This window comes from Trachemys scripta, chromosome 22 (assembly GCF_013100865.1).
Source record: "Trachemys scripta elegans isolate TJP31775 chromosome 22, CAS_Tse_1.0, whole genome shotgun sequence".
NCBI lineage: Eukaryota > Metazoa > Chordata > Testudines > Emydidae > Trachemys > Trachemys scripta.
The window spans coordinates 479,466-485,386 of NC_048319.1; positions in this window are offsets into that span (position 1 = coordinate 479,466).

Sequence of the window (5,921 nt, forward strand, 5' to 3'; positions counted from 1 at the left end):
TTTTACAAATGTCATTGTTAATTTACAGGTTTCAAAGTAACAGCCGTGTTAGTCTGTATCCGTAAAAAGAACAGGAGTACTTGTGGCACCTTAGAGACTAACAAATTTATTTCAGCATAAGCTTTCCTTTATTCTTTATTCCATTTATTGCAGCCAGCAATGCCCCTCTGCCATGTACATTGGCCAAACTGGGCAGTCTCTACGCAAAAGAATAAATGGACACAAATCTGACATCAGGAATCATAACATTCAAAAACCAGTGGGAGAACACTTCAACCTCTCTAATCACTCAGTGACAGACTTGAAGGTGTCAATTTTGCAACAAAAAAACTTCAAAAACAGACTCCAAAGAGAGACTGCTGAACTCGAATTAATATGCAAATTAGACACAATTAACTTAGGTCTAAACAGAGACTGGGAATGGTTGGGTCATTACACTAATTGAATTTTTTCCCCCCCATGTTAAGTTTTCCTCACACCTTCTATGGGTCATCTCGATTATCACTTCAAAGTTTTTTCTTTTGCTGCTACTGATAGCTCATCTCAATTGATTGGCCTCTTACAATTGGTATGCATACTTCCACCTTTTCATGTTCTCTGTATGTATTACTCTGAATTCTGTCTGTGTGTTTCACTCTATGCATCTGAAGAAGTGGGCTGTAGCCCACGAAAGCTTATGATGAAATAAATTTATTAGTCTCTAAGGTGCCACAAGTACTCCTCTTCTTTTTGTTAATTTACAGTTTTATTAGTAACAATGGGAAGGAATATTTTAAGATGCAACTTTATTCCTTAATGCACTCAGCCTGCCCATTCCATGTAGAACTGGAAGGGACCTGAAGGAATCATCTAAGTCCAGCCCTCGTAAACTGAGGTAGGACTAAGTAAACCAAGATCATCCCTGACAGGTGTTTGGAGGATTTTAAGAACAGGTTAGGCAATGACAGGGATTCCACAACCTCCCTTGAAGACTATTCCAGTGCTTCGCTACCATTATAGTTACAAAGTTTTCCCTAATATCTAGCATAAATCTTCATTGCTGAAAATTAAGCCCATTATTTCTTATCTTACATTCAGTGGACATGGAGAACAATTGATCACGGTCCTCTTTATAACAGCCCTTAACATATTTAAAGACTTATCTAACCCTCCCCCATCCACCTGCCTTCTTTTCTCAAGACTAAACATGCCCAGTTTTTTTTTTAACCTCCCATCATAGGTCAGGTTTGCTAAACCTTTTATCATTTTTGTTGCTCTCCTCTGGACTCTCTATAACTTTCCATGTTTCAGAGTAGCAGCCGTGTTAGTCTGTATGTGCAAAAAGAACAGGAGTACTTGTGGCACCTTAGAGACTAACAAATTTATTAGAGCATAAGCTTTTGTGGACTACAGCCCACTTCTTCGGATGCATATAGAGTGGAATAAATATTGAGGAGATATATATACACACACTTTCCATATTTTTCTTAAAGTATTCCACCCAGAACTGGACACAGTACCCCAGCTGAAGCCTCACTAGTGTCAAGCAGAGTGGGACAATTATTTCCTGTGTCTTAGATATGATACGCCTATAAATATACCATGAAATGATATTAGCCATTGCATCACATTATTGACTCATTCAATTTGTGATTCGCCATATCCCCTCAGATCCTTTTCAGCAGTGTTACTATCTAGTCCAGGGGTGGGCAAACTATGGCCCGGAGGCCACATCCGGCCTTCCAGACATTTTAATCTGGCCCTCGAGCTCCTGCTGAGGAGTGGAGTCTGGGGCTTGCCCCGCTCCAGCCAGGGACCGGGGTCAGGGGTTTGCCTCGCTCCGAGCAGCTCCCAGAAGCAGCAGCATGTCCCCCCATCGGCTCCTACGCATAGGGGCAGCCAGGGGGCTCCACACAATGCCCCTCCCCAAGTGCCACCCCCGCAACTCCCATTGGCCAGGAACCACAGCCAATGGGAGCTGCAGGAGTGATGTCTGCAGATGGGGCAGCGCGCACAACTACCTGGCTGCGCCTCTGCATAGGAGTCGGAGTGGGGACATGCCGCTGTTTCTGGGAGTTGCTTGAGGTAAGCGCACTCTAGAGCCTGCACCCCTGACTCCCTCCCATGCCCCAACCCCATGACCCACCCTGATCCTCCTCCCGCCCTCTGAACCTTTCGGTCCCAGCCTGGAGACCCCTCCCGCACCCTGAACTCATTTCTGGCTGCACCCCAGAGCCCACGCCCCCAGCCAGAGCCCTCACCCCAACCCCCAATTTTGTGAGAATTCATGGCCCGACATACAATTTCCATACCCAAATATGGCCCTTGGGGAAAAATGTTTGCCCACCCCTGGTATAGTCAGTTATTCCCCATTTTGTAGTTATGCATTTGATTTCTGATTCCTAAGTGTAGTACTTTCAATTTGTCTTTATTGATTTTCATCTTGTTGATTTCAGGCCAATTCTCCAATTTGTCAGGCTCCTTTTGAATTCTGATCCCATCCTCCCGAGTGCTAGCAACCCCTCTGAGCTTTGTGTCACCTGAAAATTTTATCAGCATACTCTCCACTCCATTATCCTCGTCATTAATGAAAATATTTAATAGTACCAGATCTAAGACAGACCCCTGTGAGACCCTACTAGATACATCCCCATTTTGACAACAAACCATTGCTGACTACTCTTTGAGTACAGCCTTTCAAGCAGTTGTGCACCCACCTTATAGTAATTTCATTGAGAGCACATTTCCCTAATTGCTTATGAGAATCTTATATGGGACTGTGTCAAAAACCTAACTAAAATCAAGATATATCACATTTACAGCTCCCCACACACCCATTAGGGCAGTATCCCTCTTCAATACGATTAGTTTGGCATGATTTGCTCTTGACAAATCCATGTTGGCTGTTATGTATTACCTTATTACCCTCTAGGTGCTTAAAAACTGATTGCTTAATAATTTATTCCAGTATCTTGCCAGGGATCAAAGTTAGGCTGACTGGTTTATAATTCCTTGGGTCCTCTTTTTCCCCCTCTTTCAAGATAGGTACTATGTTTACCCTTCTCCAAACCTCTGGGACCCCACCCATCCTCCATGATCTCTCAAAGATAATCACTAATGGTTCTGAGACTGCTTCAACTAGTTGCTTAAGTACCATAGGGTACATTTTATCAGGTCCTAGCAACTTGAGTACATCTGACTTATCTAAATATTCTTTAACCTGTTGTTTCCCTGTTTTGGTTTGCATTCCTTTCCCATTGTTGTTAGTATTGTGTTTAGTTTCTGGTCAGTTTATCTTTTTAGTGAAGACTGAAGCAAAACAGGCAACACCTCACCCATCTAGATGTCATCTGTTATTAGCTCTTCCTCCCTAAGTAGAGGACCTACATTTTCCTTCAAAAGAATAGCCATACTGGGTCAGAACAATGGTACATCTAGCCCAGTAGCTTGTCTTCTAACAGTAGCCAGTGCCAGATGCTTCTGAGAGAATGCACAGAACAGGGTAATTTTGAGTGATTCATCCCCCATTGTCCAGTCCCAGTTAAGAACATAAGAATGGCAGTGCTGGGTCAGACCAAAGGTCCATCCAGCCCAGTATCCTGTCTATTGACAGTGGCCAGTGCCAGGTGCCCCAGAGGGAGTGAACCTAACAGGTAATGATCAAGTGATCTCTCTCCTGCCATCCATCTCCACCCTCTGACAAACAGAAGCTAGGGACACCATTCCTTACCCATCCTGGCTAATAGCCATTAGTGGACTTAACCTCCATGAATTTATCTAGTTCTCTTTAGCCTTTCTGCTTGTGATATACTTACACAAACTGACACCAATTTTTTTTCTTTTGCAAATTCTTTTTGGTCCCCTTATTATACTTTTACACTTGAGTTGCCAGAGTTTATGCTTTTTTTCTATTTTCCTCACTAGAATTTGACTTCCAATTTTTAACAAATTCCTTTTTTGCCTCTGACTGCCTCTTTTACTCTGCCATTTAGCCATGGCAGCATCCTCTTACTGTTTTTTGATTTTGGGTATACATTTAATTTGAGCCTCTATTTTGGTGTTTAATAGTTTCCATGCACTTTGCAGGTATTTCACACTTGTGACTGTTCCTTTTAATTTCCGTTTACTAAGTTCCTCATTTTTGTGTAATTCGCCTATTTGAAGTTAAATGTTACTGTGGTGAGTTTCTCTGGCATTTTTTCTTCCACGAGGATGTTACATTTATTACATCATGGTCGCAATTACAGAGAAGTTCAGCTATATTCACCTCCTGGACCAGATCCTGCATTCTGTGTAGGACTAAATCAAGAACTACCTCTCCCAGTGTGGATTCCAGGACAAGCTGCTCCAAAAAGCAGTCATTTAATGTGTCTAGAAATTTTACTTCTACATCCCTTCCCGATGTGACATATACCCAGTCAATATGAGGATAGTTGAAATTCCCCATTATTATTGCACTTTTTGCCTTTGTAGCCTCTCTAATCTGCCTGAGCAGTTCAGAATTGCTGTCACTACCCAGGTTTAGAGGTCAGTAGTATACTCAAAGTATACTTCTATACACTTATAGTTCAAGCATAGAATTTCTATTTATTGAGATGCTAAGGTACTATTTGATTCGTTTAAGATTTTTACTTTATTTGACTTTATGCTTTCTTTCACATATAGAACCACAGCACAACCTACTGTCTCATTCCTATATATTTTTCCTCATGGCATTAACATGTCCCATTGATTATCCTCATTCTACCAAGTTTCCATGATGCCTACTATATCAACAGCCTCATTTAATGCCAGGCACTCTAGTTCACCCATCTTAATATTTAGACTGCTAGCATTTGTACATAAGAACTTGTACATTCTGTCAATATTCAGATGCTTGCCTTCATCTGTTACATTTAAATAGAACTCTTATGTTTGACTGTTTTTCACTAGCTCCTACCTGTACTTTACCAATTTCTTTCCTATCTTCTTTACTAGGACCTATAGTTCTCCATTTAATAAATTCATCCATAAGGGATGTCTCCACCCAGTGTGCCCCCACCCCGGCATCTGTCAGCTTTTCCCTAGCCCTTAGTTTAAAAAAAATCTTCCACAATTTTTTACATTTTATGTGAAAGGGCTTCATCTTTCTCCTAATATATTCAAATAAACTCTTATTGTTGCCTTTATGTCCCTTGCAAGGTGTAACTCGTTTTGGTGCAAGGTGTAACTTACCCTTTGTCCCTACATGCTTGTGCTGTTCTTTTAGCAATGAGGCCTTGTAGGCAACCCGTCCCTGACCTGTCCTTTCTGTAGTCATTCCACCTTGCAAACTCATATCCTTTCAACCACTTCTGCTGTAAGTCTCTCTCCCGCTCATTCAGCAGCTATATTCCAGGCAATGTCCTGCCGCCCTGGGCCGTACCAGCTGCAGCTGTCCAGGCAGGGCACGGCTCATGGTCTTCCCTCTCATGCTTCCAGTCTCTGCTGGACCCTCGGGAATATTCCTGTCTACACTGGCGCTGTCATGGCTCCCACCTCAGTATGCTGCACAGGCAGCGTTGCCATGGTGACCACTGACATGGCGTCAACTGCAGGCACAGACCCAGCAGTGTCTGTGCTGAGCCCTCCCCACGTCCGTCCCGGGTGCGGAGCCGCGCTGTACCTCAGCCCAGCTCTCCCGCCGAAGCTCCCGCTGACCTGAGCGCGCCAGCGCCCACACGCGAACGCTACCAGGCTGAAAGCCAGCACCGGAAGCTACCTCGGAAGGCCGGAAGTTGGTGCAGCAGAACAAATCGTCCGGACCAACCCGTGCTCCGTCCCCGATAGCGCTGGCCCCTCCCCTAGGTTCCGCCCCATTCCGACCGGCCCCGGCGGAGCCGTGCAGCGCGTGGTGACGTAAGGCGCTCGGAACGCGCTGACGAGGGGGTCCTGGGCGGGTGCTTCTGCCCGGTGCCCGACTC